At 52.0% G+C, this 25092-nt stretch overlaps 3 pseudogenes; all 3 read left to right on the forward strand.

Moving 5' to 3' along the window:
- The first annotated feature begins 5811 nt into the window (after window positions 1-5811).
- LOC144669140 (U2 spliceosomal RNA) lies at window positions 5812-5990 on the forward strand (annotated as a pseudogene).
- Window positions 5991-11333: 5343 nt separating this feature from the next.
- Window positions 11334-11512, forward strand: LOC144669141 (U2 spliceosomal RNA; annotated as a pseudogene).
- Window positions 11513-16855: 5343 nt separating this feature from the next.
- On the forward strand, window positions 16856-17035 carry LOC144669086 (U2 spliceosomal RNA; annotated as a pseudogene).
- The last annotated feature ends 8057 nt before the right edge of the window (window positions 17036-25092 follow it).

Below are 25092 nucleotides of genomic sequence, written 5' to 3' on the forward strand. Positions count from 1 at the left end.
CCAGCTCAAAGGATTTTCCCAGCAGTGGCTGCTCTCACTCCAGGCCTTTATCTGTACCTCAGATCAGCAGGAGCTGAATACAAGATTTGTGCCAGCAGGTACAGGCTAGGTTGGGAGTGGACAAAACTGCAGCATTTCAGGTTCTACTTGGAATTTACTCAGATATAAAGAGTCAAATGTTTCTCCTTTAGCAGCCACTACAAAAAGAGTACAGAGCACTGATCTATTACAGAGCATTGTAAACTGTGAGGAGGACAGTATAGAACTTCAAAAGAACATAGACAAGTTGGTAGAGTGGGCAGATAGGTGGCAGATGAAGCTCAATGCGGAGAAGCGTGAGGGGATGCACTTTGGTACAAAGAACATGGAGAGACAATATAAAATAAGGGGTACAATTCTTAAGGACGTGGCGGAGCAGAGGGATCGGGGTGTTTATGTGCATAGGTCATTGAAGGTGGCAGGACAGTGGTGCGAGCAGTTAGTAAAGCATGCAGTATCCTGGGCTTTATTAAGAGGAGCATAGAGTACAAGAGTGGAGAGGTTATGCTGAGCTCATATAAGATGCTATTTAGCCCTCAGCTGGAGTATTGTGTCCAGCTCTGGGCACCACACTATAGAACGGATGTGAACACATTGGAGAGAGTGCAGAAGAGGTTTACAAATATGTCTCCGGGGTAAGAAACTTCAGTTACGAAGATAGATTGGAAACGTTGGGACTGTTCTCCTTGGAGAAGAGAAGGCTAAGAGGAGATTTGATAGAGGTGTTCAAAATCATGAGGGGGCTGGATAGAGTAGATAGGAAGAATCTGTTCCCGCTCTGAAAAGGATCGAGACCGAGAGAGCACAGGTTTAAAGTGATTTACAAAAGAAGCAAACGTGATGTGAGAAAAATCTTTTTCACACAGCGAGTGGTTCGAGTATGGAATGCACTGCCTGGAAGTGTGGTGGAGGCAGGTTCAATCGAGGCATTCAAGAGGATTATCACTAGATGATTATTTGAATAGAAACAATGTGCAAGGGTAAGGGGAAAAGGGAGGAGAATGGTGCTAAGTCATAATGCTCATTCGGAGAGCTGGTGTAAATATGATGGGCCAAATGGTCTCCTTCTGAACCCTAACAATTCTGTGATTCTGTGACATTATCTGATTGGTTTTCCTTGTGGGAACTTTTATGTTTTTCATTCTAATGGTTCAGTTTCTGCTGTGTTTCTCAACCAAGAGGCAATCATTTCTATTCCTGCTCGCTACTGGATGGTGCAAAATACTTCAATCAATTAAATATTTTTGAAGTGCTGATATCTGTTGTGATGCTGGAAATGTGTCAGTTAATTTACTCACAGCAAAGTCCCACATACAGAAATGACATCATGACAAATAATGTTTTCAGTAATGTTGGTTGAAGGAGAAATATTGGCCAGGAGACCAGGGAGAATTCGGCCACTCTTTCTTGAATAGTGCCATGGAATATTTTGCATCCAGTTATGATGTTAGCTGGAATATCTGCTCAATTCTCTGGGGTGATACTAGATCTCACACAACCCTCTTCCCACAGAAAAACAGCAGTTTAGAGGTCTACTAATGGAAGTCAAATTACTTTTGGTTATTTTAATGGACTATCTCTTTAAATCTATGAGCAGTGGGCAGCCCAGCTCCACAAGCTTTTCACACACAATCTGGAAACAGGCTTTTTATTGGGGTGTGGGGAGCTGTGTAGCTGTTGGGATGAGGCTCTTTGTCAGAACACAGTACTCTCCAAACAAAGGGTCAAAGGGACTCGAAATGTTAGCTGTGTTTCTCTCTCCACAGATGCTGCTGGACCTGCTGAGCTTTTCCAGCATTTTTTGTTCTTGTTTCAGATTTCTATCTGCATCCAGCATCCATCAGCAGTATTTTGCATTTACTCTCTGATCAAATCATGAGTTGTCTGCAATTTTCCGTTTGAATGTCAGACCTGATCTGCAGGGTGTCTTTGTTTTCAATGTGTCTCACTTCTCACTTCCTTGCATGTCTGACCTATCCACATGTTCTTTGTTTTGCTAATGTCTTTAATTTCTTCAATGCTTCTTTCCATTGTTTCCATCTCACTCAACAATGCAGCAGTTTACATCACAGAAACGAGCTGAGATAATTTCACTTTGGGTACAATCGGGAAATTGCACGGGAAGAACACTTGAAATTGTGCAGGTTAGGTTAGGCTTCTGGCCACCAATTCATTTGGAAAATCATGAATGCAAAATCTCCCTGAACCAACGCAACAAGGCAGAATAATAAAAAGTAACTTTATTTTCTCTGTATTCCTTGATGCATTTGAATGGTAGGTGACAGATAATGTTTCAGTGATATATCTGAAACTGGTTTATTGTAATAAAATGAGAATTTGTAATCTGGGTGACCAGTTGTCCCTGAGTAAGCTGATTTAAAATGGCAGAAAAAAAATTATACTGAACCACTTAATTGTTTCATTGGGACACATCAGTAAGTTTCTTATTAAATTAAACAATTCTGATGCGACAAAAACTTTTAAAACATGCCGATGTCCACTACATGCTTTAACCTGGTCTTGCAGGGTATAGCAGAATGGTGCAACTCCCCTGTTTACGATGAGCAGATGTAACAGTCAACAGAACAATGTTTTTACAGCTGCCTGACCATGCTTTACATTTCTTCTGAAACTGCTCCTCATTAAGAGTTGCTTTTCTCACCTTCAATGTGCCATTTACATGTGGGTATTTGCGCTGAAGTTCAGCTCAGGGCCTTGCAATTTTTCTCCTGTGCAGCTAGGCCAGACACTGCCCCCTGTTGGATTTCTGTGCAACTGCAGGCACAACCACACTAAGGCAGTTGTCCACGTTAGAAAATAGGGTGACAGCACCTGTACCCCGCTTCACCCTGTTGGCTGCAGTTTCTTTTGCCTGTGCCAGCCTTCCTATCCTTTGTGCTGTACTCTCCTTCCCTCCACTTTCCTCAGCACAGCCTTAGCGAACCCAAGACCACGGCTCATTCTTCTAAACTCCAGAAAATATTGGCCACTCCATTCAATCTTTACTGAACCATTGTTGCATCCCTACTATGGAAAATATATCCTTCATTTGGTGAGGAGACCAAAACAATGGTACACAATACTCTGGGTATGATCTCGCCAAAGCTCCGTTTGTTGCAGCAAGAATTCATGTAAACACAAATAAGGATCCTCGGCTTTATAAATTGAGGCGTGGAGTCCAAAGGGAAGGAAGTTATGCCAAACCGTTATGATACACTGGTTAGGCTACAGCTGAAGGAACAGGAAGTGACGGAAGGTAAGAAATGCTTTATCTGATTGTGCTGTGCAGCAACACAAAGGTTGACAATTCTTCAGGTGTGAACCCTGGTGAGCACCACTGATCTTTTCCAACTATTAAACCACTGTCCAATAGCACAGAGTGAAATGTGCTCCTGTTACATTTTCCTGAAACTGAAGTCGGTTAAACACAGCAGCCCATGTTGAGCAATGTACATTGAGTTTGGCTGCTGGGTAGTGATGCAGCAATGATGTCATTAGCACAGTGACCTAAGACGCCCCAATGCTCAGGCCCAAGAATCCAGGCCCAAGTGTCACTCCGTGCTGAGATTCTACCTCTTCCCGGTGTTGGGAAGAATGGATATGGCTATGTTACCAGAGAACGCTCCATTCAGTTGGAACCTGCTGTATCACCTATCCCTTGTGGAACAGTTTATGCAGAAAAACCTGTTGACCACAAGTCCATCAGGCAGTGGGCTGCACATATTGTAATGTGGTCCTGCGGGAAAAGGAGATAGTGAATGCTGTCGGGTGGTTTCCTGAGCTGACTGTCAAAGTAATTTGGAAGAATGCCTCATCACCAAAACTTTCAAATTAGCATTAGGATGTAGCTTGGCTGATAGTGACAAAGGCCCTCCCCATCATGTGCATGACGGGTGTGGACACCTGCCTCATCAGCTTGGATCAGGAGAAGGCCTTTGACAGAATACCGCACACCTACATGGTGGAAGTGCTCTCCAAAATGGGGTTTGGGGAGGGAATTCGAAATTGGATCCAACTGCTCTACACTAACATCAGTAGCGCAGTCTCAATCAATGGGTGGGAATCAGATAGCTTTCCGATTAAATCTGGAGTCAGGCAGGGCTGCCCTCTCTCTCCTGTCCTGTTTGTCTGTTGCATAGAACCCTTTACTGAGTCCATCAGGAAGGGTTCAGGCATAAGAGGAGTGACAATCCCAGGCAGTGGAGGCACTCAGGCCAAAGCCTCCCTGTACATGGACGATGTCACCGTCTTCTGCTCGGATCCGCTGTCGGTGCGCAGACTGATCCACATCTGCGACCAGTTTGAACTGGCCTCGGGAGCCAAGGTAAATCGTGGGAAGAGCGAGGCCATGTTCTCTGGGAACTGAGCTGACCGATCCTTTGTCCCCTTCACTGTCAGGGCTGACGGCCTGAAGGTGCTGGGGATATGGTTCGGAGGGAGCAGGGCATGCGTTAGAAACTGGAAGGAGCGAGTGTCTATGGTGAAAAGGAAACTGGGCATTTGGGAGCGACGCTCCCTCTCCATTGCGGGTAAGAACCTGGTCATCAGGTGTGAGGCACTCTCGCTGTTGCTGTACGTGGCGCAGGTCTGGCCCATTCCAGACTCCTGCGCGACGGCGATCACTCGAGCCATCTTCCGCTTTATCTGGAGGTCAAAAAGCGATCGTATCCGCAGGGACGCGATGTACAAGCCTCTAGATAAGGGGGAATAAAACATGCCCAACATCGCCCTCATACTGATGGCCACCTTTGTGTGTGGCTGCATCAAGCGGTGCGTAGACCCTCAGTACACAAACACCAAGTGTCACTATGTGCTGAGGTTCTACCTGTCCCCGGTGTTGCGAAGGATGGGTCTGGCCACGCTGCCGCGGAACGCTCCAAGTAGTTGGACCGTGCCGTACCACCTGTCCCTGGTGGAAAAATTTATGCAGAGAAACACCTTTGACCACAAGTCCATCAGGCAGTGGTCAGCACGTAACGTCCTAGAGGCCCTGAGGGATAAGGAGAGGGTGGACCCTGTGGGATGGTTCCCCGAGCAGACTGTCAAAGTCATTTGGCAGAATGCCTCATCGCCAGAACTTTCCAACAAGCACCAAGACGTAGCTTGGCTGGTGGTGAGAAAGGCCCTCCCCGTCAGATCCTTCCTACACGCCAGAAAGCTCACCCCCTCTGCATGTTGCCCACGAGGTGGCTGTGGTGGGGAAGAGACCGTTGTTCACCTCCTTGTGGATTGTGCCTTTGGAAAGAAAGTCTGGAGAGAGATGCAGTGGTTGCTGTCGAGGTTCATCCCGAGCAGTTCTGTGACACAGGACTCTGTGCTCTACGGGCTGTTCCCAGGGACACACACCGAGACAAACATCGACTGCAGCTGGAGGATCATCAACTCGGTGAAAGAGGCGCTTTGGTCTGCCCGAAACTTGTTGGTCTTCCAGCACAAAGAGTTGTCCCCGACCGATTGTTGCGGACTGGCACAATCCAAAGTCCAGGACTACGTGCTGAGGGACGCACTAAAGCTTGGGGCAGCTGCCGCAAAGGCGCAATGGGGAAGGGTCGCTGTCTAAGACCTTTCTACCACAGCGCACCGAGAGACTGGGAACTGTTTAGAGCCCCTCGGGCTGTACAGATCAAAATGAAAGGCTGTAAATGATTGTAATATTGTTTGTACTGATGCACCTGGTGATACATTTTGTAAAAGTTTAACCTGGATTGTACCCTTGTAATGTTGGTTTTGAAATGGTTTTGAATGTGATTGAAGATATTTTATGAATAAAGTATATTTTTACAAAAAAAAAAAAAAAATCTGTTCTTATCAGTTTAATATCTGATACGTCCCTTATCTGGGGACCATATATTAAATTGATTTTTGGAGCAGGGAGATGGAATAGGGGTTTGCTCCGTCCACTCCACGCATCGACCCGGTATTGCAGTATCTCTGGGAATGGTGCACCACCCCTTTCCAGGGGATTTTCAATGCTAAAAATAGTTTTCTTACAAACATCTGCTTTCTTTACTTTTCAACATGCACATCTTTCAAAACACAACTTTCTTTCTTTCTCATCGCTTCTCGGCCTTTTGGCTAACATCAAGTGTTGCAGGGGCGACACCATGGTCCTGCCAAGGCAAGGTCGGGATGGAAGGGCGATAACCAATCGCAATCCAAATCCATACCGTGGGTTACCTATCACCGTCCGAGTCACGGTGAACCACAGCGAAGGAGGATCACCTATGGATCGGGGCTTCTTCACCAGGAGGATCCTGTTGAAGGCGTGCGGCTTCCAAGCTACGGAGATCTTCACCCTGCACGACTCCCGCAAAGGCGGTTATTTTGAGGTGACGTTCAAGCGGGTGGCAGACTGCGTCCGGCTCCTGAGGGTGTTCGAGGAGAAGAGAGACCTGCCGGAGATGAAGATCCTGACGGCGGAGCCGCACTTTTCTCTGCCGTTGCAACGGGAACGTGAGGTGATGGTGCATGTGTACAACCCCTTCGTCCCTGTCGCCGACGTGGTCACCTTCCTCACCAGGTACTTCGATAAGGTGGGGAGCGGCACCGAGATTCGAGACGACTTGGGGATCTGGACAGGCAAACGCCTGTTGAAGGTCACGCTAAAGACCGATGGTAAGGGAGCCATTTTCCACCCTCCTTCCAGTTTCGCTATCGGGGGAAACCGTGGCTACCTGGTCTACGCTGGGCAACCCAAGCATTGTCGCTCATGCGGCAAGGCTGGTCATGTGGCGGCCAACTGCAGCGCCTCCCTCTGCAAGATCTGCAAACAGGAAGGGCACCAGACAAAAGACTGCAAACAGGCCAAGTGCTGCAACCTGTGTGGCGAGGCAAGTCACCTCTACCGGACCTGCCCCAAACGCTGCCGTACTTACGCACAGGCAGCCAAAGCCGACCAGGGGGAAGCAGAAGAAATGTTCCGTGTCACTCCAACCACCAAGGCCCCCAGGGAGCTCAACGGGACAAAGGAGGACACAGAGAGAGACAAGGTGGAGAAAGAGATTGAGGCAACAGAGAGCCAATCAACAGCACTACCCCCTGAACCTCCCAGTCCTCAGGACAGCGAATCAATGGAGGAGGAGGCAGCAGTGGGAAAGCAGCAGGGGGAGTGGCGGACGGTGAAGAACAAGAAAAGTAAGAGGGAGCGAAGAAGAAGCAAAGGCGTTTCCCAGAGAAGCGGCAAGAGGCGTCTCCCATCCGACACGGACGACAAGGGCAGCAGCTCTTCGGATGATGAAGTGCCAGGGCGGCACCGACAGAAGAGGCGGCAAAGCTCCAGGGCGTTGGAGGACGAGACACCCGAGCTCCAGAAAATTGGAGACAACAAGGAGACCAGCGCACCCCAACTTTGCCTGCAACCTGAGGAGGCCAGTGCACCACAGCCCCTGGAATCTGGGAGCAGTGAGGCAATCATCGCACCCCAGCTCCAGGAAGCCGGGAACAGCAACACCCCAGAGGGGGTGAGTTTTGGAGAAGCTTCTCCAGCAAAGGTCATCTCAAAACCCGCTCTCTACGTGAACCTCCAGATGCCACCGGAGCAGAACACGGCCAAGGAGATCTACCTCAGCCCATCCAAAGTGAAGGAATTTGAGCTCACTACGGGTATGAAGGAGCAGACTAAAGGTCTGGGACTCTCAGAGACAGTGGGTTTGGTAGGAGAATAAATGCTTTAAAATGGGTTTAAAGATTGTATCCATAAATGTGCGTAGCATTAAATCTACTACGCGATGTGTTGCGACCTTGGACTACCTAGCCAAGGTCAAAGCTGACCTGTTGTTTCTGCAGGAGTGTGCGATACCGCACCTCAGCTCCTACAGGCAATGGTCACGATGGTGGTCCCACGGGCCATCGATCTGGTCGGGCGGAAACGACTCTCGTTCCTCCGGCCTGGGTATTCTGCTGCGGGGAGGCAACTTCACCATCTCCGAGGTCAAGGAGGTGGTGGGCGGGCGACTCCTGGTAGCAGACGTAATGTACAAGAACGCTCCACTCCGGTTAATTAACGTGTATGGCCCGGCACAAGGGGCTGAGCGGCTGGAGGTTTTTCAGCAGCTCCCACTGCTGCTGGCGACCTCCAGGCCGGTCATACTGGGCGGGGAGTTCAACTGCATCATCGATGCGGCTGGACGATCCGGCAGGGCCGGCAGCAGATTGGACGCTACGTCCAGATCCCTGATGGAAACAGTTAAGGATGCCAAGCTGCACGACGTCTTCAGCAACCCTGCAGACGGAGCGCAGCGTAGATACACCTGGTCGCGGCCAGACGGGTCCATTCGTTCCAGGATAGACTTCCTGTTTGTGTCCCGTGCATTCACAGTCAGATCCACCGAGGTCAAGCCGGTGTTCTTCTCTGACCACTGCCTCCTACTGGCGGACTGCCACTTGGAGAAGGACCTGAGGGTGGGCAGGGGGGCATGGAAGCTAAATGTGCAACTGCTGACCCCAGAGAACATTGAGGAGCTCAAGAGGGATTACAAAGGTTGGAGAACCGTGAAACCCCTCTTTGAGTCCCTGACAGACTGGTGGGAAGTGATCAAGGGAAGCATCAAGAGGTTTTTCATCCGTAAAGGCACCCAGAAAGCTAGAAAGGAACAGAGGGAAATGTCCCGACTCCAGAAAAAGATGCAGAATCTGCTCCGGCTGCAGTCGATGGGGGTCGATGTCAAGGAGGAGCTCCAAGAGGTGAAGGGCCAGCAAGCCTCGCACTTTGCCTCGGAGGCCTCCAAGATCATCTTCCGTTCCAGAGTCCGCTCCGTGGAGCAGGATGAGACGTGCTCACGTTTCTTCTTCCAAAAGGTACACAGAGAGCGCTCTGTGATCAGCAGCCTGAAGGAAGAAGACGGCTCAGTAAAGTCATCACGGTCCGACATTCTGAGGATCAGCAAATCCTTTTATGCCGGACTGTATGACGTGAAGCCCACGGACAGCACGGCCTCCCAGTCCTTCCTGTCCTCTATCACGGAGGTCTTAGACCACAGTACGCGGGAGAGCCTGGACAAACCGCTAACTCCTGAGGAACTGACTAAGGCCCTCGAGTCCTTCGAGAAGAGTAAAACCCCCGGAAGCGACGGCTTGACGGCGGAGTTGTATTCGGCTCTGTGGGACTTGATCGGCCCAGACCTGCTAGGAGTGTACGAGAGTATGCTCCTGGCCGGTAGTATGTCAGAATCCATGAGGAAGGGCATCATCAACCTCATCTACAAGCACAAGGGGGAAAGGGAGGAAATTAGAAATTGGCGACCCATTTCACTGTTGAATGTGGACTATAAGATTCTGTCCAAGGTCATCGCCAACCGGGTCAAATCCGCTCTGGAATTGGTGATTCACCCTGACCAGACCTGCTCTGTGCCAGGCAGGAAGATCTCTGACAGCCTGGCGCTGCTCAGGGATACGATTGCCTATGTACAGGACAGGGGTGTGGATACCTGCCTCATCAGCTTGGATCAGGAGAAGGCCTTTGACAGAATATCGCACACCTACATGGGGGATGTGCTCTCCAAAATGGGCTTTGGGGAGGGAATTCGAAATTGGATCCAACTGCTCTACACTAACATCAGTAGCGCAGTCTCAATCAATGGGTGGGAAACAGATAGCTTCCCGATCAAATCTGGAGTCAGGCAGGGCTGTCCTCTCTCGCCTGTCCTTTTCGTGTGTTGCATAGAACCCTTTGCCGAGTCCATCAGGAAGGATCCGGGCATAAGAGGAGTGACGATCCCAGGCAGTGGAGGCACTCAGGTAAAAGCCTCCCTGTACATGGACGACGTCGCCGTCTTCTGCTCGGATCCGCTGTCGGTGCGCAGACTGATGCACATCTGCGACCAGTTCGAACTGGCCTCGGGAGCCAAGGTAAATCGTGGGAAGAGCGAGGCCATGTTCTTTGGGAACTGGGCTGACCGATCCTTTGTCCCCTTCACTGTCAGGGCTGACGGCCTGAAGGTGCTGGGGATATGGTTCGGAGGGACCGGGGCATGCGTTAGAAACTGGAAGGAGCGAGTGGCTATGGTGAAAAGGAAACTGGGCATGTGGGAGCGACGCTCCCTCTCCATTGCGGGTAAGAACCTGGTCATCAGGTGCGAGGTACTCTCGCTGTTGCTGTACGTGGCGCAGGTCTGGCCCATTCCAGACTCCTGCGCGACGGCGATCACTCGAGCCATCTTCCGCTTTATCTGGAGGTCAAAAAGCGATCGTATCCGCAGGGACGCGATGTACAAGCCTCTAGATAAGGGGGAATAAAACATGCCCAACATCGCCCTCATACTGATGGCCACCTTTGTGTGTGGCTGCATCAAGCGGTGCGTAGACCCTCAGTACACAAACACCAAGTGTCACTATGTGCTGAGGTTCTACCTGTCCCCGGTGTTGCGAAGGATGGGTCTGGCCACGCTGCCGCGGAACGCTCCAAGTAGTTGGACCGTGCCGTACCACCTGTCCCTGGTGGAAAAATTTATGCAGAGAAACACCTTTGACCACAAGTCCATCAGGCAGTGGTCAGCACGTAACGTCCTAGAGGCCCTGAGGGATAAGGAGAGGGTGGACCCTGTGGGATGGTTCCCCGAGCAGACTGTCAAAGTCATTTGGCAGAATGCCTCATCGCCAGAACTTTCCAACAAGCACCAAGACGTAGCTTGGCTGGTGGTGAGAAAGGCCCTCCCCGTCAGATCCTTCCTACACGCCAGAAAGCTCACCCCCTCTGCATGTTGCCCACGAGGTGGCTGTGGTGGGGAAGAGACCGTTGTTCACCTCCTTGTGGATTGTGCCTTTGGAAAGAAAGTCTGGAGAGAGATGCAGTGGTTGCTGTCGAGGTTCATCCCGAGCAGTTCTGTGACACAGGACTCTGTGCTCTACGGGCTGTTCCCAGGGACACACACCGAGACAAACATCGACTGCAGCTGGAGGATCATCAACTCGGTGAAAGAGGCGCTTTGGTCTGCCCGAAACTTGTTGGTCTTCCAGCACAAAGAGTTGTCCCCGACCGATTGTTGCGGACTGGCACAATCCAAAGTCCAGGACTACGTGCTGAGGGACGCACTAAAGCTTGGGGCAGCTGCCGCAAAGGCGCAATGGGGAAGGGTCGCTGTCTAAGACCTTTCTACCACAGCGCACCGAGAGACTGGGAACTGTTTAGAGCCCCTCGGGCTGTACAGATCAAAATGAAAGGCTGTAAATGATTGTAATATTGTTTGTACTGATGCACCTGGTGATACATTTTGTAAAAGTTTAACCTGGATTGTACCCTTGTAATGTTGGTTTTGAAATGGTTTTGAATGTGATTGAAGATATTTTATGAATAAAGTATATTTTTACAAAAAAAAAAAAAAAATCTGTTCTTATCAGTTTAATATCTGATACGTCCCTTATCTGGGGACCATATATTAAATTGATTTTTGGAGCAGGGAGATGGAATAGGGGTTTGCTCCGTCCACTCCACGCATCGACCCGGTATTGCAGTATCTCTGGGAATGGTGCACCACCCCTTTCCAGGGGATTTTCAATGCTAAAAATAGTTTTCTTACAAACATCTGCTTTCTTTACTTTTCAACATGCACATCTTTCAAAACACAACTTTCTTTCTTTCTCATCGCTTCTCGGCCTTTTGGCTAACATCAAGTGTTGCAGGGGCGACACCATGGTCCTGCCAAGGCAAGGTCGGGATGGAAGGGCGATAACCAATCGCAATCCAAATCCATACCGTGGGTTACCTATCACCGTCCGAGTCACGGTGAACCACAGCGAAGGAGGATCACCTATGGATCGGGGCTTCTTCACCAGGAGGATCCTGTTGAAGGCGTGCGGCTTCCAAGCTACGGAGATCTTCACCCTGCACGACTCCCGCAAAGGCGGTTATTTTGAGGTGACGTTCAAGCGGGTGGCAGACTGCGTCCGGCTCCTGAGGGTGTTCGAGGAGAAGAGAGACCTGCCGGAGATGAAGATCCTGACGGCGGAGCCGCACTTTTCTCTGCCGTTGCAACGGGAACGTGAGGTGATGGTGCATGTGTACAACCCCTTCGTCCCTGTCGCCGACGTGGTCACCTTCCTCACCAGGTACTTCGATAAGGTGGGGAGCGGCACCGAGATTCGAGACGACTTGGGGATCTGGACAGGCAAACGCCTGTTGAAGGTCACGCTAAAGACCGATGGTAAGGGAGCCATTTTCCACCCTCCTTCCAGTTTCGCTATCGGGGGAAACCGTGGCTACCTGGTCTACGCTGGGCAACCCAAGCATTGTCGCTCATGCGGCAAGGCTGGTCATGTGGCGGCCAACTGCAGCGCCTCCCTCTGCAAGATCTGCAAACAGGAAGGGCACCAGACAAAAGACTGCAAACAGGCCAAGTGCTGCAACCTGTGTGGCGAGGCAAGTCACCTCTACCGGACCTGCCCCAAACGCTGCCGTACTTACGCACAGGCAGCCAAAGCCGACCAGGGGGAAGCAGAAGAAATGTTCCGTGTCACTCCAACCACCAAGGCCCCCAGGGAGCTCAACGGGACAAAGGAGGACACTGAGAGAGACAAGGTGGAGAAAGAGATTGAGGCAACAGAGAGCCAATCAACAGCACTACCCCCTGAACCTCCCAGTCCTCAGGACAGCGAATCAATGGAGGAGGAGGCAGCAGTGGGAAAGCAGCAGGGGGAGTGGCGGACGGTGAAGAACAAGAAAAGTAAGAGGGAGCGAAGAAGAAGCAAAGGCGTTTCCCAGAGAAGCGGCAAGAGGCGTCTCCCATCCGACACGGACGACAAGGGCAGCAGCTCTTCGGATGATGAAGTGCCAGGGCGGCACCGACAGAAGAGGCGGCAAAGCTCCAGGGCGTTGGAGGACGAGACACCCGAGCTCCAGAAAATTGGAGACAACAAGGAGACCAGCGCACCCCAACTTTGCCTGCAACCTGAGGAGGCCAGTGCACCACAGCCCCTGGAATCTGGGAGCAGTGAGGCAATCATCGCACCCCAGCTCCAGGAAGCCGGGAACAGCAACACCCCAGAGGGGGTGAGTTTTGGAGAAGCTTCTCCAGCAAAGGTCATCTCAAAACCCGCTCTCTACGTGAACCTCCAGATGCCACCGGAGTAGAACACGGCCAAGGAGATCTACCTCAGCCCATCCAAAGTGAAGGAATTTGAGCTCACTACGGGTATGAAGGAGCAGACTAAAGGTCTGGGACTCTCAGAGACAGTGGGTTTGGTAGGAGAATAAATGCTTTAAAATGGGTTTAAAGATTGTATCCATAAATGTGCGTAGCATTAAATCTACTACGCGATGTGTTGCGACCTTGGACTACCTAGCCAAGGTCAAAGCTGACCTGTTGTTTCTGCAGGAGTGTGCGATACCGCACCTCAGCTCCTACAGGCAATGGTCACGATGGTGGTCCCACGGGCCATCGATCTGGTCGGGCGGAAACGACTCTCGTTCCTCCGGCCTGGGTATTCTGCTGCGGGGAGGCAACTTCACCATCTCCGAGGTCAAGGAGGTGGTGGGCGGGCGACTCCTGGTAGCAGACGTAATGTACAAGAACGCTCCACTCCGGTTAATTAACGTGTATGGCCCGGCACAAGGGGCTGAGCGGCTGGAGGTTTTTCAGCAGCTCCCACTGCTGCTGGCGACCTCCAGGCCGGTCATACTGGGCGGGGAGTTCAACTGCATCATCGATGCGGCTGGACGATCCGGCAGGGCCGGCAGCAGATTGGACGCTACGTCCAGATCCCTGATGGAAACAGTTAAGGATGCCAAGCTGCACGACGTCTTCAGCAACCCTGCAGACGGAGCGCAGCGTAGATACACCTGGTCGCGGCCAGACGGGTCCATTCGTTCCAGGATAGACTTCCTGTTTGTGTCCCGTGCATTCACAGTCAGATCCACCGAGGTCAAGCCGGTGTTCTTCTCTGACCACTGCCTCCTACTGGCGGACTGCCACTTGGAGAAGGACCTGAGGGTGGGCAGGGGGGCATGGAAGCTAAATGTGCAACTGCTGACCCCAGAGAACATTGAGGAGCTCAAGAGGGATTACAAAGGTTGGAGAACCGTGAAACCCCTCTTTGAGTCCCTGACAGACTGGTGGGAAGTGATCAAGGGAAGCATCAAGAGGTTTTTCATCCGTAAAGGCACCCAGAAAGCTAGAAAGGAACAGAGGGAAATGTCCCGACTCCAGAAAAAGATGCAGAATCTGCTCCGGCTGCAGTCGATGGGGGTCGATGTCAAGGAGGAGCTCCAAGAGGTGAAGGGCCAGCAAGCCTCGCACTTTGCCTCGGAGGCCTCCAAGATCATCTTCCGTTCCAGAGTCCGCTCCGTGGAGCAGGATGAGACGTGCTCACGTTTCTTCTTCCAAAAGGTACACAGAGAGCGCTCTGTGATCAGCAGCCTGAAGGAAGAAGACGGCTCAGTAAAGTCATCACGGTCCGACATTCTGAGGATCAGCAAATCCTTTTATGCCGGACTGTATGACGTGAAGCCCACGGACAGCACGGCCTCCCAGTCCTTCCTGTCCTCTATCACGGAGGTCTTAGACCACAGTACGCGGGAGAGCCTGGACAAACCGCTAACTCCTGAGGAACTGACTAAGGCCCTCGAGTCCTTCGAGAAGAGTAAAACCCCCGGAAGCGACGGCTTGACGGCGGAGTTGTATTCGGCTCTGTGGGACTTGATCGGCCCAGACCTGCTAGGAGTGTACGAGAGTATGCTCCTGGCCGGTAGTATGTCAGAATCCATGAGGAAGGGCATCATCAACCTCATCTACAAGCACAAGGGGGAAAGGGAGGAAATTAGAAATTGGCGACCCATTTCACTGTTGAATGTGGACTATAAGATTCTGTCCAAGGTCATCGCCAACCGGGTCAAATCCGCTCTGGAATTGGTGATTCACCCTGACCAGACCTGCTCTGTGCCAGGCAGGAAGATCTCTGACAGCCTGGCGCTGCTCAGGGATACGATTGCCTATGTACAGGACAGGGGTGTGGATACCTGCCTCATCAGCTTGGATCAGGAGAAGGCCTTTGACAGAATATCGCACACCTACATGGGGGATGTGGTCTCCAAAATGGGCTTTGGGGAGGGAATTCGAAATTGGATCCAACTGCTCTACACTAACATCAGTAGCGCAGTCTCAATCAATGGGTGGGAAACAGATAGCTTCCCGATCAAATCTGGAGTCAGGCAGGGCTGTCCTCTCTCGCCTGTCCTTTTCGTGTGTTGCATAGAACCCTTTGCCGAGTCCATCAGGAAGGATCCGGGCATAAGAGGAGTGACGATCCCAGGCAGTGGAGGCACTCAGGTAAAAGCCTCCCTGTACATGGACGACGTCGCCGTCTTCTGCTCGGATCCGCTGTCGGTGCGCAGACTGATGCACATCTGCGACCAGTTCGAACTGGCCTCGGGAGCCAAGGTAAATCGTGGGAAGAGCGAGGCCATGTTCTTTGGGAACTGGGCTGACCGATCCTTTGTCCCCTTCACTGTCAGGGCTGACGGCCTGAAGGTGCTGGGGATATGGTTCGGAGGGACCGGGGCATGCGTTAGAAACTGGAAGGAGCGAGTGGCTATGGTGAAAAGGAAACTGGGCATGTGGGAGCGACGCTCCCTCTCCATTGCGGGTAAGAACCTGGTCATCAGGTGCGAGGTACTCTCGCTGTTGCTGTACGTGGCGCAGGTCTGGCCCATTCCAGACTCCTGCGCGACGGCGATCACTCGAGCCATCTTCCGCTTTATCTGGAGGTCGAAAATGGATCGTGTCCGCAGGGACGCGATGTACAAGCCTCTAGATAAAGGGGGAAAAAACGTGCCCAACATCGCCCTCATACTGATGGCCACCTTTGTGTGCGGCTGCATCAAGCGGTGCGTAGACCCTCACTACGCAAACACCAAGTGTCACTACGTGCTGAGGTTCTACCTGTCCCCGGTGTTGCGAAGGATGGGTCTGGCCACGCTGCCGCGGAACGCTCCAAGTAGTTGGACCGTGCCGTACCACCTGTCCCTGGTGGAAAAATTGATGCAGAAAAACACCTTTGACCACAAGTCCATCAGGCAGTGGTCAGCACGTAACGTCCTAGAGGCCCTGAGGGATAAGGAGAGGGTGGACCCTGTGGGATGGTTCCCCGAGCAGACTGTCAAAGTCATTTGGCAGAATGCCTCATCGCCAGAACTTTCCAACAAGCACCAAGACGTAGCTTGGCTGGTGGTGAGAAAGGCCCTCCCCGTCAGATCCTTCCTACACGCCAGGAAGCTCACCCCCTCTGCACGTTGCCCTCGAGGTGGCTGTGGTGGGGAAGAGACCGTTGTCCACCTCCTTGTGGATTGTGCCTTTGCAAAGAAAGTCTGGAGAGAGATGCAGTGGTTGCTGTCGAGGTTCATCCCGAGCAGTTCTGTGACACAGGACTCTGTGCTCTACGGGCTGTTCCCAGGGACACACATCGAGACAAACATCGACTGCAGCTGGAGGATCATCAACTCGGTGAAAGAGGCGCTTTGGTCTGCCCGAAACTTGTTGGTCTTCCAGCACAAAGAGTTGTCCCCGACCGATTGTTGCGGACTGGCACAATCCAAAGTCCAGGACTAGGTGCTGAGGGACGCACTAAAGCTTGGGGCAGCTGCCGCAAAGGCGCAATGGGGAAGGGTCGCTGTCTAAGACCTTTCTACCACAGCGCACCGAGAGACTGGGAACTGTTTAGAGCCCCTCGGGCTGTACAGATCAAAATGAAAGGCTGTAAATGATTGTAATATTGTTTGTACTGATGCACCTGGTGATACATTTTGTAAAAGTTTAACCTGGATTGTACCCTTGTAATGTTGTTTTTGAAATGGTTTGGAATGTGATTGAAGATATTTTATGAATAAAGTATATTTTTACAAAAAAAAAAAAAAAAATCTGTTCTTATCAGTTTAATATCTGATACGTCCCTTATCTGGGGACCATATATTAAATTGATTTTTGGAGCAGGGAGATGGAATAGGGGCTTGCTCCGTCCACTCCACGCATCGACCCGGTATTGCAGTATCTCTGGGAATGGTGCACCACCCCTTTCCAGGGGATTTTCAATGCTAAAAATAGTTTTCTTACAAACATCTGCTTTCTTTACTTTTCAACATGCACATCTTTCAAAACACAACTTTCTTTCTTTCTCACTCACCCGCACCATCTACACACAAAAAACACGCACGCTCACCCAACGCTCACAGACACCACTCTCATCTCACAAACACTCTACCTCACTCATACAAAAACATCTTTCACTTGCAAATACACCTCTCAAACACTCTCTCAGCTGCACCTTTCGCCTCACAACACTTTCAACCAGCTCTCTGCTGCCGCTCCCGCCCGCTGCTGCTGCTGCTGCTGATACAGCAACAGTCAAAACTCACACCTCAAAGCTCACACACTTTACACAGCTACTCGGAAACGTCTACATCCACGTTCACACAATCCTTACACTGCACAAGGAGCCCATTCCGCCCGTCGTGACTGCACCAGCTCTCCCAATGAACATTTCACTTCGTGCCATTCTCCTGCCTTCTCCACGTAACCCAGCACATGCTTTCTTTTCAAATAATCATCTCATTCCCTCTTCAATTGAACCTGCCTCCGCCACGCTATCAGGCGGTGCATTCCAGACCCTGACCACTCGCTGCTCCTATCACTTTTGCTTCTTCTGCTAGTTACTTTAAACCTGTGCCCGCTCCTTCTCGATCCTTTCATCGGTGCAAGCAGTTTCTCCCTATCTACTCTCTCCAGATACCTCATGATTTTCAATACCTCTATCAAGTCTCCTCTCAGACTTCTTTTCCCCAAGGAATACAGTCCCAACTTCTCCAATCTTACTTCATAACTCAACTTCCTCGCCCCTGGAACCAAACTCGTAAACCTCTTCTGCACTCTCTCCAATGCCTTCACTACCCTCCTAAAATGCAAGTCAAAATGCAATCCATCAGAGTCAGCATGGCTTTATGAAGACTAAATCGTGTTTGACTAAATTGCTAGAGTTCTTTGAAGATGTGACAAGCAAAGTGGATAATGGCGATCCTGTAGATGTAGTATGTCTGGACTTCCAGAAGGCATTTGATAAGGTGCCGCACAAAAGATTAATACACAAGATAAGATCACACGCAGCTAAGGGTAATATATTTGCTTGGATAGAGCTTTGGCTAACCAACAGAAAGCAGAGAGTCAGGATAAATGGGTCTTTTGTGGATGGCAAGCTGTAACTAGTGGGGTGCCACAGGGTTCGGTCCTTGGGCCCCAACTATTTACTTGGATTCAGGAGTAGAAGGTACCATAGCTAAATTTGCAGATGACACCAAAATAGGTGGGAAAGTAAGTTGCAGTGAAGAAATGAGAAATTTACAAATGGATATGGACAGGTTAGGTGAATGGGCCAAAATTTGGCAGATGGAGTTTAACGTGGATAAGTGAGGTTATCCAGTTCAGCTCCTACAGGCAATGGTCACGGTGGTGGTCCCACGGGCCATCGATCTGGTCGGGCGGAAACGACTCTCGTTCCTCCGGCCTGGGTATTCTGCTGCGGGGAGGCAACTTCACCGTCTCCGAGGTCAAGGAGGTGGTGGGCGGGCGACTCCTCGTAGCAGACGTAATGTACAAGAACGCTCCACTCCGGTTAATTAACGTGTATGGCCCGTCACAAGGAGCTGAGCGGCTGGAGGTTTTTCAGCAGCTCCCACTGCTGCTGGCGACCTCCAGGCCGGTCATTCTGGGCGGTGACTTCAACTGCATCATCGATGCGGCTGGACGATCCGGCAGGGCCGGCAGCAGTTTGGACGCTACGTCCAGATCCCTGATGGAAACAGTTAAGGATGCCAAGCTGCACGACGTCTTCAGCAACCCTGCAGACCGAGCGCAGCGTAGATACACCTGGTCGCGGCCAGACGGGTCCATTCGTTCCAGGATAGACTTCCTCTTTGTGTCCCGTGCATTCACAGTCAGATCCACCGAGGTCAAGCCGGTGTTCTTCTCTGACCACTGCCTCCTACTGGCGGACTGCCACTTGGAGGAAGACCTGAGGGTGGGCAGGGGGGCATGGATGCTAAATGTGCAACTGCTGACCCCAGAGAACATTGAGGAGCTCAAGAGGGATTACAAAGGTTGGAGAACCGTGAAACCCCTCTTTGAGTCCCTGACACACTGGTGGGAAGTGATCAAGGGAAGCATCAAGAGGTTTTTCATCCGCAAAGGCACCCAGAAAGCTAGAAAGGAACAGAGGGAAATGTCCCGACTCCAGGAAAAGATGCAGAATCTGCTCCGGCTGCAGTCGATGGGGGTCGATGTCAAGGAGGAGCTCCAAGAGGTGAAGGGCCAGCAAGCCTCGCACTTTGCCTCGGAGGCCTCCAAGATCATCTTCCGTTCCAGAGTCCGCTCCGTGGAGCAGGATGAGACGTGCTCACGTTTCTTCTTCCAAAAGGTACACAGAGAGCGCTCTGTGATCAGCAGCCTGAAGGAAGAAGACGGCTCAGTAAAGTCATCACGGTCCGACATTCTGAGGATCAGCAAATCCTTTTATGCCGGTCTGTATGACGTGAAGCCCACGGACAGCACGGCCTCCCAGTCCTTCCTGTCCTCTATCACGGAGGTCTTAGACCACAGTACGCGGGAGAGCCTAGACAAACCGCTAACTCCTGACGAACTGACTAAGGCCCTCGAGTCCTTCGAGAAGAGTAAAACCCCCGGAAGCGACGGCCTGCCGGCGGAGTTGTATTCGGCTCTGTGGGACTTGATCGGCCCAGACCTGCTAGAAGTGTACGAGAGTATGCTCCTGGCCGGCAGCATGTCAGAATCCATGAGGAAAGGCATCATCACCCTCATCTACAAGCACAAGGGGGAAAGGGAGGAAATTAGAAATTGGCGACCCATTTCACTGTTGAATGTGGACTATAAGATTCTGTCCAAGGTCATCGCCAACCGGGTCAAATCCGCTCTGGAATTGGTGATTCACCCTGACCAGACCTGCTCTGTGCCAGGCAGGAAGATCTCTGACAGCCTGGCGCTGCTCAGGGATACGATTGCCTATGTACAGGACAGGGGTGTGGATACCTGCCTCATCAGCTTGGATCAGGAGAAGGCCTTTGACAGAATATCGCACACCTACATGGGGGATGTGGTCTCCAAAATGGGCTTTGGGGAGGGAATTCGAAATTGGATCCAACTGCTCTACACTAACATCAGTAGCGCAGTCTCAATCAACGGGTGGGAAACAGATAGCTTTCCGATTAAATCTGGAGTCAGGCAGGGCTGTCCTCTCTCGCCTGTCCTTTTCGTGTGCTGCATAGAACCCTTTGCCGAGTCCATCAGGAAGGATCCGGGCATAAGAGGAGTGACGATCCCAGGCAGTGGAGGCACTCAGGTAAAAGCCTCCCTGTACATGGACGACGTCGCCGTCTTCTGCTCGGATCCGCTGTCGGTGCGCAGACTGATGCACGTCTGCGACCAGTTCGAACTGGCCTCGGGAGCCAAGGTAAATCGTGGGAAGAGCGAGGCCATGTTCTTTGGGAACTGGGCTGACCGATCCTTTGTCCCCTTCACTGTCAGGGCTGACGGCCTGAAGGTGCTGGGGATATGGTTCGGAGGGACCGGGGCATGCGTTAGAAACTGGAAGGAGCGAGTGGCTATGGTGAAAAGGAAACTGGGCATGTGGGAGCGACGCTCCCTCTCCATTGCGGGTAAGAACCTGGTCATCAGGTGTGAGGTACTCTCGCTTTTGCTGTACGTGGCGCAGGTCTGGCCCATTCCACACTCCTGCGCGATGGCGATCACTCGAGCCATCTTCCGCTTTATCTGGAGGTCGAAAATGGATCGTGTCTGCAGGGACGCGATGTACAAGCCTCTAGTTAAAGGGGGAAAAAACGTGCCCAACATCGCCCTCATACTGATGGCCACCTTTGTGTGTGGCTGCATCAAGCGGTGCGTAGACCCTCAGTACGCAAACACCAAGTGTCACTACGTGCTGAGGTTCTACCTGTCCCCGGTGTTGCGAAGGATGGGTCTGGCCACGCTGCCGCGGAACGCTCCAAGTAGTTGGACCGTGCCGTACCACCTGTCCCTGGTGGAAAAATTGATGCAGAAAAACACCTTTGACCACAAGTCCATCAGGCAGTGGTCAGCACGTAACGTCCTAGAGGCCCTGTGGGAAAAGGAGAGGGTGGACCCTGTGGGATGGTTCCCCGAGCAGACTGTCAAAGTCATTTGGCAGAATGCCTCATCGCCAGAACTTTCCAACAAGCACCAAGACGTAGCTTGGCTGGTGGTGAGAAAGGCCCTCCCCGTCAGATCCTTCCTACACGCCAGGAGTCTCACCCCCTCTGCACGTTGCCCTCGAGGTGGCTGTGGTGGGGAAGAGACCGTTGTTCACCTCCTTGTGGATTGTGCCTTTGCAAAGAAAGTCTGGAGAGAGATGCAGTGGTTGCTGTCGAGGTTCATCCCGAGCAGTTCTGTGACACAGGACTCTGTGCTCTACGGGCTGTTCCCAGGGACACACACCGAGACAAACATCGACTGCAGCTGGAGGATCATCAACTCGGTGAAAGACGCGCTTTGGTCTGCCCGAAACTTGTTGGTCTTCCAGCACAAAGAGTTGTCCCCGACCGATTGTTGCGGACTGGCACAATCCAAAGTCCAGGACTAGGTGCTGAGGGACGCACTAAAGCTTGGGGCAGCTGCCGCAAAGGCGCAATGGGGAAGGGTCGCTGTCTAAGACCTTTCTACCACAGCGCACCGAGAGACTGGGAACTGTTTAGAGCCCCTCGGGCTGTACAGATCAAAATGAAAGGCTGTAAATGATTGTAATATTGTTTGTACAGATGCACCTGGTGATACATTTTGTAAAAGTTTAACCTGGATTGTACCCTTGTAATGTTGTTTTTGAAATGGTTTTGAATGTGATTGAAGATTTTTTATGAATAAAGTATATTTTTACAAAAAAAAGAAAAAATCTGTTCTTATCAGTTTAATTAACGTGTACGGCCCGGCACAAGGGGCTGAGCGGCTGGAGGTTTTTCAGCAGCTCCCACTGCTGCTGGCGACCTCCAGGCCGGTCATTCTGGGCGGGGACTTCAACTGCATCATCGATGCGGCTGGACGATCCGGCAGGGCCGGAAGCAGATTGGACGCTACGTCCAGATCCCTGATGGATACAGTTAAGGATGCCAAGCTGCACGACGTCTTCAGCAACCCTGCAGACGGAGCGCAGCGTAGATACACCTGGTCGCGGCCAGACGGGTCCATTCGTTCCAGGATAGACTTCCTGTTTGTGTCCCGTGCATTCACAGTCAGATCCACCGATGTCAAGCCGGTGTTCTTCTCTGACCACTGCCTCCTACTGGCGGACTGCCACTTGGAGGAAGACCTGAGGGTGGGCAGGGGGGCATGGAAGCTAAATGTGCAACTGCTGACCCCAGAGAACATTGAGGAGCTCAAGAGGGATTACAAAGGTTGGAGAACCGTGAAACCCCTCTTTGAGTCCCTGACACACTGGTGGGAAGTGATCAAGGGAAGCATCAAGAGGTTTTTCATCCGCAAAGGCACCCAGAAAGCTAGAAAGGAACAGAGGGAAATGTCCCGACTCCAGGAAAAGATGCAGAATCTGCTCCGGCTGCGGTCGATGGGGGTCGATGTCAAGGAGGAGCTCCAAGAGGTGAAGGGCCAGCAAGCCTCGCACTTTGCCTCGGAGGCCTCCAAGATCATCTTCCGTTCCAGAGTCCGCTCCGTGGAGCAGGATGAGACGTGCTCACGTTTCTTCTTCCAAAAGGTACACAGAGAGCGCTCTGTGATCAGCAGCCTGAAGGAAGAAGACGGCTCAGTAAAGTCATCACGGTCCGACATTCTGAGGATCAGCAAATCCTTTTATGCCGGATTGTATGACGTGAAGCCCACGGACAGCACGGCCTCCCAGTCCTTCCTGTCCTCTATCACGGAGGTCTTAGACCACAGTACGCGGGAGAGCCTGGACAAACCGCTAACTCCTGAGGAACTGACTAAGGCCCTCGAGTCCTTCGAGAAGAGTAAAACCCCCGGAAGCGACGGCTTGCCGGCGGAGTTGTATTCGGCTCTGTGGGACTTGATCGGCCCAGCCCTGCTAGGGGTGTACGAGAGTATGCTCCTGGCCGGTAGTATGTCAGAATCCATGAGGAAAGGCATCATCACCCTCATCTACAAGCACAAGGGGGAAAGGGAGGAAATTAGAAATTGGCGACCCATTTCACTGTTGAATGTGGACTATAAGATTCTGTCCAAGGTCATCGCCAACCGGGTCAAATCCGCTCTGGAATTGGTGATTCACCCTGACCAGACCTGCTCTGTGCCAGGCAGGAAGATCTCTGACAGCCTGGCGCTGCTCAGGGATACGATTGCCTACGTACAGGACAGGGGTGTGGATACCTGCCTCATCAGCTTGGATCATGAGAAGGCCTTTGACAGAATATCGCACACCTACATGGGGGATGTGCTCTCCAAAATGGGCTTTGGGGAGGGAATTCGAAATTGGATCCAACTGCTCTACACTAACATCAGTAGCGCAGTCTCAATCAACGGGTGGGAAACAGATAGCTTTCCGATTAAATCTGGAGTCAGGCAGGGCTGTCCTCTCTCGCCTGTCCTTTTCGTGTGTTGCATAGAACCCTTTGCCGAGTCCATCAGGAAGGATCCGGGCATAAGAGGAGTGACGATCCCAGGCAGTGGAGGCACTCAGGTAAAAGCCTCCCTGTACATGGACGACGTCGCCGTCTTCTGCTCGGATCCGCTGTCGGTGCGCAGACTGATGCACATCTGCGACCAGTTCGAACTGGCCTCGGGAGCCAAGGTAAATCGTGGGAAGAGCGAGGCCATGTTCTTTGGGAACTGGGCTGACCGATCCTTTGTCCCCTTCACTGTCAGGGCTGACGGCCTGAAGGTGCTGGGGATATGGTTCGGAGGGACCGGGGCATGCGTTAGAAACTGGAAGGAGCGAGTGGCTATGGTGAAGAGGAAACTGGGCATGTGGGAGCGACGCTCCCTCTCCATTGCGGGTAAGAACCTGGTCATCAGGTGGGAGGTACTCTCGCTGTTGCTGTACGTGGCGCAGGTCTGGCCCATTCCAGACTCCTGCGCGACGGCGATCACTCGAGCCATCTTCCGCTTTATCTGGAGGTCGAAAATGGATCGTGTCCGCAGGGACGCGATCTACAAGCCTCTAGATAAAGGGGGAAAAAACGTGCCCAACATCGCCCTCATACTGATGGCCACCTTTGTGTGCGGCTGCATCAAGCGGTGCGTAGACCCTCACTACGCAAACACCAAGTGTCACTACGTGCTGAGGTTCTACCTGTCCCCGGTGTTGCGAAGGATGGGTCTGGCCACGCTGCCGCGGAACGCTCCAAGTAGTTGGACCGTGCCGTACCACCTGTCCCTGGTGGAAAAATTGATGCAGAAAAACACCTTTGACCACAAGTCCATCAGGCAGTGGTCAGCACGTAACGTCCTAGAGGCCCTGAGGGATAAGGAGAGGGTGGACCCTGTGGGATGGTTCCCCGAGCAGACTGTCAAAGTCATTTGGCAGAATGCCTCATCGCCAGAACTTTCCAACAAGCACCAAGACGTAGCTTGGCTGGTGGTGAGAAAGGACCTCCCCGTCAGATCCTTCCTACACGCCAGGAAGCTCACCCCCTCTGCACGTTGCCCTCGAGGTGGCTGTGGTGGGGAAGAGACCGTTGTCCACCTCCTTGTGGATTGTGCCTTTGCAAAGAAAGTCTGGAGAGAGATGCAGTGGTTGCTGTCGAGGTTCATCCCGAGCAGTTCTGTGACACAGGACTCTGTGCTCTACGGGCTGTTCCCAGGGATACACACCGAGACAAACATCGACTGCAGCTGGAGGATCATCAACTCGGTGAAAGAGGCGCTTTGGTCTGCCCGAAACTTGTTGGTCTTCCAGCACAAAGAGTTGTCCCCGACCGATTGTTGCGGACTGGCACAATCCAAAGTCCAGGACTACGTGCTGAGGGACGCACTAAAGCTTGGGGCAGCTGCCGCAAAGGCGCAATGGGGAAGGGTCGCTGTCTAAGACCTTTCTACCACAGCGCACCGAGAGACTGGGAACTGT

The sequence above is a fragment of the Cetorhinus maximus genome, chromosome 28 (assembly GCF_964194155.1).
Source record: "Cetorhinus maximus chromosome 28, sCetMax3.hap1.1, whole genome shotgun sequence".
NCBI lineage: Eukaryota > Metazoa > Chordata > Chondrichthyes > Lamniformes > Cetorhinidae > Cetorhinus > Cetorhinus maximus.